Below are 12,459 nucleotides of genomic sequence, written 5' to 3'. Positions count from 1 at the left end.
ATGATCTCGCGATTCGCGGGTTCGAGCCCTGAGTTGGGCTCTGTGCTGACAGCTCAGAGCCTGGAGCCTGCTTCGGATTCTGGGTCTCCCTCTTTCTGACCCTCCCCTGCTTGTGCTGTTTCTCCCTGTCTCTAAAAAATAAATTAAAAAAAAAAAACATTAAAAAAAGATAGTAATGATGATGTATTGACATTCAGGATAATATTTCAATCTTGAAAGGCAACAAATGGCTTTATGCTTTTCATTCCTATATTATCAATTTATGGAACTCTCTAAGTACTTGACATTACTTGACATTAGAAGCTGTTGCTTAGACTAATTTCTACTCAAAAAAAATTGATGAAACTTGTGTCATTATTAGTAATAGATGCATTATTCATTGAAGAAATACATTCTCTGAAAAAAGATCCCTACATGAGCCCCTAATTGTATTCTCCAAATATAAGCATACAATTGCCGGCAGGACCCAAGATTTACTAGCATCTTTCTTATGCTAACCAGAGGTGATTTATTTTGATGGGTGAACTAGTTCCAGAGACAATCACCAACACAAATATGAAAGAGATTTGTTTCTAGGTTTCCCACAGGTGTGAGGCAGTTGGTGAGGGAAAGTGGTCACTGATTGCAGAGACTAGACTCTGGCTATCTTACCCGGCTCTTTTCACTGAAGCTGAGCACTGCTGGTAGGACTTCTTGATTTCAGAAGCAGCAAAAACATCTGGCGTCAGTGTGATCCAGATGCAGGTGAGGAAGACCAACTGGTAAGCCAGGATCATCTCTTCCAAAAGAAAGGAATGTAGATGGATGTATTGCTTCTTCATGTAGCTCTTTAAAAGCAAACAGAGTGCCATGTAAAAGATTTCAAGGAAAAAAGAGAGGCACTGCCTTCAATATGGTGTGGTTTGTTTTAGTAGATTAAATAGGTTCACATCACTCACAGGCAAACATTTGTCTGGCTCATCAGCAGTTTAAGGAAAACAAAAGCAGATCTTTTCATTTGCAGTTTCTATCCTTTAGTCCCTCTTTCCTGTGAAGGTTCTTAGTGAGATGCTTGATCCCCTACTCAATAAACTCTCAGCTGCAGTCTGGTCCTCAGGAAAGAAGTGAGGTTAGGCATTAAATCCCCTTAATCCAACACAATATCATTTGAATATATTTAATGATTCAGCAAAATAATATGGCTTAAAGGAACAAAGATGATTAATTTAATTTTAATTATGCATTGGAGGACCTTTTTAACCAGAAATGAATCTTTTTCTCCCTATATGCATACAGACTGCCATAGTACATAGAAAAACATTAAATTATTATTTTGTTGAACAAACAACCATATTTTAAAATGATGGTGTATTCCATTGAAAGCAAAACTGGTTCAATTTAAGATTTAATATGGTAAACAATCTGATAAATAAAAACAAAATTATCCTTGGGCAGTGGGAAAGAAATACACTGTCACGGGTAAACTATGGCTATACGGATTCCTAAAAGTTCTTTGCATCCATAGAGTAGAAATATCCCCTGGAAACACTCTCTATAAGTCTGCAAATTTCCAAAGAATAAAAATGTCAGTGAAATTAAATTTCTCCAACTGGGAGATCACAAGGTGAGCAAAATAGCAACAGCTGACTTGTTTACCAGGACTTAAGAAGAATACCATTGTCTTCTCAGAAACAGAGTGTGAAGGAAATTCTTAAGTTTTCCAGGAATTGATTTGTCTCCCTGACATCTTGTATCTTGGATTATTGCTTTAGCACATTAATTTATTTTTACTTAGATTACATCTTCTCTTAGCCAATGTATTAAAACCTTCTCATATGTTTCTCAGGCATGTCTTTCCTCTTTAAAATATATGCTTAATATAAAATATCACAAATATACAGACTGATGTAATAAATTCTTACCTCTCCCCTTATCCTCTAGTGTTTATCATCATATAAAGTTACACTATTACATGTATATATTCATAAATAACATACCTTTTTTGCATGTTTCAAAAATTTTATAAAAATGATGTCATATTATACTTTTACTTCTACACCTGCCTTTTTCTCTTAGCCTTATGCTGAGAGATTTATTAGGTTGATAGATGTAAGTCTAGTTAATTCATTTTTAACTGCTATATGGTATTTCAATGTGGATTACTAACATTTAATTTATTTATTATTTTGTTGAGGAACATTATTTCTTATTTTTTTTTATCATAAACAATCTATTATAAACAATTCTGCAGTGAATGTAAATATTTCCTTGTGCACATCTGTACGAGTTTCTTTAGGGTAAACATCTAGAAGTAAAACTGCTAGGCTGAACCATTTTTATATCTTCAAATTTACTGGATATTACTGTATTGCTCATAAAAGTGAGTATACCAAATTACAACCCCACTACTAGAGAATGAGAGCTTTCATTTAAAAAAAATCTTTTAAAACCTTTGTATTAACAGGTTTCTAAATATTACCTAATCCAACGGCTGTTGTAGTTTTAATTTTAATTTCCCTACTGGCTTGAGGAGTGTCAACCTTAAAAATAAAACTGCCAGTTATCTTACCCGCAGAAACGGTTATCAAAGAGTCATAAAGAATTGAAATCCGTGCCACGCAAGCTCCTGCAAGACAGAGGCAAGTCCACAGAATAAAGGAGAGGAAATCTCCTTTATGGAGGTAGGGGAACAGTTGGGAAGGGCTGTTATAAACAAAAAGTCCATTGGAATAAACAGAGTTTTAAAGGGTAGTGGCTTCTCATTGGTTGAGTTGTGACAGTCTCTCACTGGCTGGGCAGGAAGAAAGTCTTTCTTCCTCCTGCTGGGATAGTTAAAGGAGTATCCTCTGGCATGGTCTATCTCTTCCCTTTGGGTCCACAATTGACAAGGAGAGGTTTGGTGTGAGGGCTCCCCCTGCTGGCCTCTGGATTTCATCCTAAACAAGGTTTCTTTTTATTAAATTTCACAGATGTCGGAGCATTTTGTTTTTCATGTATGAGCCAGTAAGCTTTCCTCTTCTGCAAAGAGCCAATCAATAGAAGACATGTAAGAAGAGTTAATTGGTTTTAAACTACTGTCACTTTGTCTGCTGGAGGATTTCCTTGTGGTACAGTTTGTTTTTCACCTCAGGGCTCTCATGAGATCCAGTGCCTGACCTCGTGATCCTACCACTTCAGGCCACCAAGGCCTATTCTCTTTATTTAGTACCATTATCTACACCAACACTTCCCAAAGTAGTTTGTGGTTACATTGGAGATATTTTGTAAAACCGTGGCTGTGCTGAGTTTGGGAAATGCATTTTCCAGCCCTGTCAGGGGTTTTTGGTTCACATTACACGGTACCGTGGAAGTTCTCTTGTCCTGCAGCCACTTGGAGGATGTGTGCTCAATAGTCTAATCTCAGTCTTTATCTTGCTTGACCTGTTAGAAGTATTGACACACCTGATCTCCCTCATATTTGAAACATTTTCTTCACCTTCCTCCTGGGACCCCTTACTTTCCTGTTTTCCTCTTACCTCTCTGGTCATTAATCTTATTGTCTGATTTTCCCTTCTGATCAGATTGCATAACACTCGAGTGGCTCTACCCTTGGCACTTTGGTACTTTAGCTGTGGTCTTTCCTATCAACTTACTTCTTTAGGGATCTCCTCCAGTTGTAAGGCTTTAAAAACCATACAAACAATCCCAAATTTATATCATCAGTCTGGGCTTTTCTCCCAAAATTCCATCTCATATTGCTATGGTCTCAGTGTTCGTGTCCTTGAAAACTTGTATGTTAAAATCCTAACTCCCAAAGGCAATGGTTTTAGTAAGTGGGTCTTTGGGGAGGTAATTAGGTCATGAGGATGAATCCCTCACAAAAAAATGGGATTAGTGCTCTTATAAAAGATCCCCAGAGGGATCCTAACACCCCTTCCATAATGTGAGGATACAATAAAAAGTCTGCAGCCCCAAAGAAGGCCCTCATCTGACCAAGCTGGCTCCCTGATCTTGAAGTTTCAGCTTCCAGAACTGTAAACAATAAATTTCTGTCCTTCATTAGCCACTGGTCGGTGGTATCATGTTACAGCAGCTCAAATGGACTACGACACACATCCAACTGCCTGCTTAGTATTTCTACCTGGATGTCTGATAATTATCTTAAGTTCAACATGTCCAAAAGGAAGCTTGTTAATATTTTTCTCCTGATCCACCTACAACCTTCTCTATCTCACCTGATAACAATACTGTCCTTTCTTGAATCTTCTCTCTCCCACTCCGTGACCAATCCACCTTAAGAAAACGTCCAAGTGCTTCTCGCTACTACCTCAGCTATTTCCCTGGTCTTTAGTCACAATCTTGCTTGAATTATGGCAGAAATGCCCTACCTAGTCTTCCTGCTTCTTCCTTTGCCCCACTTCATTCAATTCATAGCAACCAGTGATTCTTTAAAAAAATATTAAGTCAGGGTACCTGGGTGGCTCAGTCAGTTAAGGGTCCAACTCTTGATTTGGGCTCAAGTCATGATCTCACGGTTCCTGAGCCCCACCTTGGGCTCTGTGCTGACAGTGTGGAGCCTGCTTCGGATTCTCTGTCTCCTTCTCTCTCTGCTCCTCCCCTGCTCGCTCTCTCTTTCAAAATAAATAAATAAATAGTAAAAAAAATAATATTAAGTCAAGTTACTCCTCTTTTCAAAACACTGCAATGGCTTCTCACTTTTCTCAGTTTACAAAGCCTTTACAATGGCTAGGAAAGCCCTACGTAATCTGCAACCCCAACTTCCTCTTTGCCTCTCTGATTTCTCCGACTGTTCCTTCCACTCCCCGACCTGTTCCACAAACACTGGCTTTTTTGCTCTTCCTTGAACACACCAAGCATGTTCGTATCTCAGGGTCCTTGCCCTGGTTGTCACCTGGTTGACACATTTTTTATCCAGTTATCTGTATGAGTAACTACTTGAAACAACTTAAATCTTTGCACAAATGTCATTTACTCAATGAAACATACTCTGACCACTTGTAAAACAATGCAGAATGCTCCCTTTCCTCCAACAACCTGTCACAATGTACCTTATATGACACTTACCATGTTTTATACAACTTACTTATTATGTTTATCATTCATTTTCTGTCCAATCTTGCTAGAATGTAAGCTGTGCAAGAGCAATCTTTGTTTGTCTTATTCCTTGGAGTATTCCAAACATATAACCATTTTTGGCATATAGTTAGTGTTTAATAAATATTTGTTGAATGATTATTAATACACCAAAACCCTCAGTAAAAAAAAAAAAAAGCCTGTTTATTTCTACTGAATTCTATTTCCCAAAGCTGACTGACCTCAGATCTTTTTGTTATTTGTTTATTTACTTGAGAGAGAGAGAGAGAGAGAGAGTGAGCAAGCAGGGGAGAAGGACAGAGGAAGGAAGAGAAAGAGAGAATTCCAAGCAGGCTCCATTCTCAGTGTAGAGGCTGATGCAGGGCTCAATCCCACGACTGTATGATTCTGACCTGAGCAGAAATCAAGGGTCCGAGGCTCAACCGACTGAACCACCCAGGTGCTTCTCAGATATCCTTTTTTTTTTTTTTTTTTTTAATCTGCAATACTTGCTCATATTACTCAAAAAAAAAGTGCTACTCCAGAACACCAATTGGGAAATTCTGATTTATAGGTAAATCTGTGTTTTACCCATTTTCCTGATCAAATGCTATGTCCTATCATCTCCTATCATCTCAAGACTACTTTTGATGACTGCTAAACTATTTTTATGTTTATTTATTTTTGATAAAGAGAGAGATAGAGTGTGAGCAGAGGGGTGGCAGAGAGAGATGTAGACACAGAATCTGAAGCAGGCTCCAGGCATTGAGCTATCAGCACAGAGCCCGACACAGGGCTTGAACAACAAACCTTCAGATCATGACCTGAGCCAACATCAGACACTTAACTGACTGAGCCACCCAGGTGCCCAGAATGCTAAACTTTTAAACTCACAATGTAATAGTGATGGCTGATAAAAACTAGGCAAGACATTGAAAGGGGATTTTGAAGCAATATTTTGACCTGAAGAAATGAGGCACAAAAGCAAAAGTATACATTTCAGGCCAGCAATGGAGCTATTTTGGAGCACATGTTTTTCAGATATACCTGGCAGATCATTTGCCTTTCTTCACCATTTAAATTAAGGGAGGAATAAAAGTAGTTTATATGTTGTCAGTTATGAATTTTAAGTGGAAATGGTTTGCATAAAAATGAAAATAAGGCAATGTCTTAGCCTACAAAGAGTTGACCCATGGAAGGTCTTAGTTTCAGTTCAATCACAATAAGGCATCTGTCTCTGTGATGCTGAATTGGCCCCTTAACCTTATCCCTTTAGTACTTTCTGTGCAAGCCCAGTAAGCTTCTTAAGAGAAAAGCAGAAAACCACATCTGTCAAAATTAGAATGTGGTAACTAAAAGGAAACAAAATAGATCGCAGGGTCACTGGAGAATTTTGTAATGGCTTATGTCCCCTTCAAATAAATTGCGTCTTGTTCACTCTCCTTCCACCCCGATGATGTCAGCCAGCTTCCATTCCTTTGACAGAGAAACGGAAAGAAAACTCAGATACGTTGGCTGTGTCCTCAATATGGTCATCATGGATCATGTACCTATTACTTTGCTTGCAAAGAGAGAAAAGGAAAGTGAAGATCTTATTTAGACTGAATTGAGAACATCTGACAAAAAACGATAAAGATCCAAGCCTCCAGAAAATTTTCAAAGTGTCTGCAATGATGTCACATAGGCAAAGTACCTTGAGATGAAAACGTAGAATTGTAGAACTTTGATATGGAAAAAACTTTGGAGATCATTTAGTCTACCTCCTCATCTTTTTAATATATGAAGAAACTAAGATTGGAGAGATTATATACATTTGCATTTGTTTTCTTGTTTATTTTGCTTTGGTACATTGGAAATACTATATAACCCGGCCATGCCAAGAGTAGCCAGTAGGGGGCATTCACTCCCCTCCACAAAATCTTTGTTCTCATTCGGAGACGGGGTTTTCTCTTCCGTTTCTCAGAATGACCAGGGCACTAGTAAAACTTCTTTTCACCACATTTATTATTCCCCTCTCAGTTCGGTCCTGAGAGACACCGCTGTGATAGGAGACAGGACTGGAGAATCTTGCTCTGCTTTAGAAGAAAGTGGGCAGCACTAAAGCAGAGAAATTTTCATCACAATGCAATAGTACACTATGACCACTAGATGACAGCATAAACTACACATACCAGCCGGAAGACACTATCGCACATGTCCTCTTCCTCACGAAAGGAAAATCACAGTAATTTCGCTTAACAGTACAGGCAATATTAAAGAAAAGATTAATGATATAATGCCAAATGACTCTGGGGGAAAATGTCCCTGTTAAAGAGGAAAATGCAATTATTTACCTCGAATGTAGATTGACTAATGGTGTTTGTTGGTTTCTCTGAACACTGAGCATATTTTTAAGGTTTCATCTCTTACATGTAAGAACAGCATTTTTGTTTTATCTCTGGGAATGCTAGGAGGTACAAGTGAACACTATGGAAACAGAAACTTTCTATAAAACAAAGTGCATTTAGCACAATGAAAATACAACAATCGCCACAATTAATGTTAGCTGCCAATCTTACTCCTCTCCATTAATATAGTCTTTGGATTTCCAACATCATGATTTTGATCATGATTCCCGCCATCCATCCAGTCTCCAAGTCTCAAAAATTTGAAGTCATCTTTGATTCTTCCCTTTTCAAGGTTTTCTTTTTTCTTCCTTTCTTCCTTCCTTCTTTCCTTTCTTCCTTCCTTCCTTCCTTCCTTCCTTCCTTCCTTCCTTCCTTCCTTCCTTCCTTCCTTTCTTTCTTTCTTTCTTTCTTTCTTTCTTTCTTTCTTTCTTTCTTTCTTTTTCTTCCTTCCTTCCTTCCTTCCCTTCTTTCTTTCCTTCTTTCTTTCCCCCCTTTTTCTTTCTTCCTTCCTCCCTTCCTCCCTTTCTCTCTCTCTCTCTCTCTCTTTCTGTTTTGAGGGGCATCTAGGTGTCTCAGTGAGTTAGGCCCTGGACTCTTGATCTCAGCTCACGTCTTGATCTCAGGGTGGTGAGTTCAAGCTGGGTGTGGAGCCTACTTAAAAAAATTTGTGTTTTACTTCAAAACTTGTTTTGCTGTTCCTTTGTATTCTCATTGCCACTAAACCTTTTTGTCTTAATATAAATATATATCTAAATCAACCTCTTTGGCCAAAGGCTTTCTAGTTTACTCTCTTCTATATGCAGTTATGCCAGTATACATTAATCATACTTCTTTTTCTAATATCTTTTCTCTGGCAAAAATATTTTCCCATTGCCTATTGGAGAAATTGTATTCTGTTATATTGGTCTTATGTTATTATCCCTGTGCTAAACCACACTGCCTTGATCACTGTAGCTTCATAGTAAATAAATCATAAAATCATTCAACTTTATTCTTTTGCAAAGCTGTTCTCATTATTCTAGTTCTTTTGTCCTTGTGTACAAGTTTTCGGGTCAGCTTTTCTATGTCTACAAAACAATTCTGCTAGGATTTTGATTGGCATTGCATTATATCTGTAGATCAAAGTGGTGATAATTAACATCTCACTGTGCTGAACTATCCAATCAATGAGTATGGTATGCCTCTCCCTTGGACTTTTGTGATTTCTTTTATCAGTGTTTATACTTTTCAGCTGTAGATCTAATATGTATTTTGTTATATTTATACCTAATAGTTTATATTTTTGGAATTCTTATAAATGTCATTGATTCAAAAAGTTTTGTTTTCAATTGTACATTGTTAATATATAGAAATATGACTGATTTTTTTCTTTAATTTTTAAAATTGTTGTGAAAATCACATAACATGAAACTTTTAACCACGCTTAGGTGCACAGTTCAGAATTATTAAGTACATTCAAATTACTGTGCAGCCATCACCACTATTCATCTCCAGGTCGTTTTTAAGTAAGACCATTTTTACAGAAGTTTAAGGTTCACAGAAAAAAATGAGAGGGGGATTACAGAAAATTTCTACATAGTTACTTCCTCTACACACATATATACTCCCCTATTATCAACATCTTCAACCAAACAATGTACATTTGTTACAATTGATAGACCTACATAGATACATCATAGTCACCTTACGCCCATAGTTTACATTATACTTCACTCTTAATGTTGTGCATTCTATGGGTCTGGACACATGAATAATGACATGTATCCATCATTATAATATGCAGTATTTTCACTGACTGAAAAATCCTCTGTGCCTTGTTGTGCCCGAATCATGAGTCCCAGAGACCTCCAAGGAGCCGGCACCGATGCAAATACAAAAGGGTCTTTATTACAAGCTCGAGCAGGGGCTCACCAGCCTACCGGTGTCATGGCAGCAAGGTGAAGCTAAGAACAATAGTGAATAGGGTTTTTAAGGAGTAAGGGATGGGGGTGTTACAGTACATGTAGCATCATCACATAAGCACCAATTACAGTTACAGCTTTGACCATTCAGTATCTGTGAGGTGTTCATTACTTTTGGTGGGACCCAATCATGACTTTTGAGAATCCTTTGGAAATGACCAATTATGAGGTGAGTTCAAAGGGCCCACGTGGGGTTCAGGCAAGCGGTGAGAAATTGGCTAGTTTGTATCTGCAGTTCCCAGCCTTGACTCAGACCATAGGAGTGTTTCTTTTTTCTTTTTTATTAGCTGAACTGAGAGCGGTCCTAGGATGGCTTTAGCCTTGAACAATCTGAGGCTTTTCCTGGGACTGGGACTGGAGCTACGGGCAGCCTGAGGTTTCTCTTAATGGAGGCCTTAGTTTTTGGCTCTTCAGCCTTATTTATTTATCCCTTTCCCTTCAATCCTTGCCAACCACTGGTCTTTTTACTGTCTCAATTGTTTTGCTTTTTCCTCAATATTATATATTAGAACCATACAGTATGTAGCATTTTAAGTTGGCTTCTTTTAGTTAGTAATATGCATTTAAGTTTCCTCCATGTCTTTTCATGGCTTGACAGTTCATTTCTGTTTAGCACTGAATAGCAGTTTATTATCTGTATGTACCACAGTTGATTTATCTATTCACCAACAATATAGGACATTCTGGTTGTTTTCTAGAGTTTGCAGTTATGAGAAAAGCTTCTGCAAGCATCTGTGTACAGGTTTTTGTGTAGACACAAGTTTTCAACTTCTTTGGGTAAATGCCAACAAGTGGACCTGCTGGATTATATGGTAAGGGTATGTTCAGTTTGTAAGAGACCACCACACTGTCTTCAAGAATGGCTAGACCATTCTGAAGGCCCACCAGCATGAGTCACACTTCTTGTTGCTCCACATCCTTGCCAGCATATGGTGGTGTCACTGTTCCAGATTTTGAACATTCTAATAGATGTTTGGTGGTATCTCATTTTTTTTAATTTTTTAAAAAATGTTTTATTTATTTCTGAGAGAGAGAGAGAGGTAGTGTGAGCAGGGGAGGGTCAGAGAGAGAGGGAGACACAGAATCCGAAACAGGCTCCAGGCTCTGAGCTGGCTGTCAGCACCGAGCCTGACATGGGGCTCGAATCCACAAACTGTGAGACCATGACCTGAGCTGAAGTCGGATGCCCAACCGACTGAGCCACCCAGGCGCCCCATCTCATAGGTTTTTAAATTTATATTTCCCTGGTAACATATAATATGTACCATATTTTTATATTCCTACTTGCCATTTGTATATCTTCTTTATTGACATGTCTGTTAAGGTGTTGGGCCCATTTTTAATTGGCTTGTTTATTTTTTTATTGTTGAGGTTTAAGAACTCTTTGTGTATCTTAGATAACTATCTTTTATCATATGTGCCTTTTGTAAATAATTTTTTCCCAGTCTGTGGCTTGTTTTCTTGTTTCTAGACATACCTTTTGCAGAGTCGAAGCTTTTAATTTTAATAAAGTCTAGCTCATCCTTTTTTGTTTTTTTTCATGGATCATGTCTTTGGTGTTGTATCCAAAAAGGCATCACCATACTTAAGGTCACCTAGGTTTTCTCTTATGTTAACTTCTAGGAGATTTATAGTTTTGCCTTTTATATTTATATCTGTAATCCATTTTGAGTTAATTTTGTGAAGGGTAAGGTATGTGTTCAGATTCTTTTTTTCTTTTTTTTTTGAGTGGATGTACAATTGCTCCAACACCATTTGTTGAAGAGACTATCTGTGCTCCATTGTATTGCCTTTGCTCCTTTGTCAAAGATTAGTTGACTATATTTTATTTACGTGGGTCTATTTCTGGTTCTCTGTCCTGCTCACCGACCTTTCACCAATATGATACTGTCTTGATTACTGTCATTTTAATATTAAGCAATAAGTATAATAAGTAACTTATTAGGTAGCATCAGTTCTCCAACTTTGCTCTTCTTTAATATTGTATTGGCTACACTGGATCCTCACTTCTCCATATAAACTTTTGAATCAGTTTGTAGATATCCACAAAATAATTTTCTAGGGTATTGATTGGCTTTGCATTAAATCTAAAGATCAAATTGGGAAAAACTCACATCTTAATAATTAAAAATTTTTCTATCCATTAACATGGACTATCTTCCCATTTATTCAGTTCTTTTTATATTTCATTCATCAGTTTTGTAGATTTTCTGATGTATACATTGTACATATTCTGTTGGATTTATATCTGAGTATTTCATTTTTTTGTGAAAACGTAAGTGGTACTTTGTTTTTATTTTCAAATTCTACTTGTTCATTTCTGATATATAGGAAAAGGATTAACTCTTTTATATTAACCTCATATCCTGAAACCCTACTATAATCACTTAGTAGTTCAAAGAGTTTTTTGGCCACTTCTTTAATTTTTTTTTTTACATAGATGATCATGTCTTCTGTGAACAAAGAAGTTTTATTTATTTCTTCCCAATCTGTATATTTTTTATTCCCTTTTCTTATCTTATTACATTATCTAGGACTTCCAGTATGATGTTAGAAAATAGTGGTGGCTCAGTCGGTTGAGCATCTGACTCTTGATTTCAGGTCAGGTCCTGATCCCAGGGTTGCAGGATCAAGCCCTGTGTCAGGCTCTGTACTGAGTATAGAGCCTACTTAAGATTCTCTCTCTCTCTCTCTCTCTCTGTCTCTCTCTCTCTCCCCCTCCCTCTTTCTGTCTGTGTCTCTCTCTTTCTCTTTCTGTCTCTATCCCTCCCCTGCTCACACTCTCTCTCTAAGACAAAAAAAAAATAGTGCTAAGAGAGAGCATACTTGATTTGTACCTGGTCTTAGTGGGAGAGCTTCAAGTTTCTCACCATTAAGTATGATGTTATCTGTAGATACTTTGTTGCTATTCTTTATCAAGTTTGGGGAGTTCCCCATTATCCCTAGTTTACCAAATTTATATCATGAATAGGTGTTGGATTTGTCAAATGTGTTCTCTGCGTTTATTGATATGATCATGTGCTTTTTCTTTTTACCTAATCATGTTATGGATTATATTA

At 37.5% G+C, this 12,459-nt stretch overlaps 1 pseudogene; it reads left to right on the top strand.

Annotated features, from left to right (window-relative positions):
* The first annotated feature begins 2,962 nt into the window (after positions 1-2,962).
* LOC120223766 overlaps positions 2,963-12,459 on the top strand; it is a 30,446-nt pseudogene continuing 20,949 nt past the window's right edge.

The sequence above is a fragment of the Hyaena hyaena genome, unplaced genomic scaffold (assembly GCF_003009895.1).
Source record: "Hyaena hyaena isolate Hyena2069 unplaced genomic scaffold, ASM300989v1 scaffold_1040, whole genome shotgun sequence".
In the NCBI taxonomy this organism is placed as follows: Eukaryota; Metazoa; Chordata; class Mammalia; order Carnivora; family Hyaenidae; genus Hyaena; species Hyaena hyaena.
Note: the sequence above shows the minus strand (reverse complement) of the source record. Positions and strands in the feature narration are given on the sequence as shown.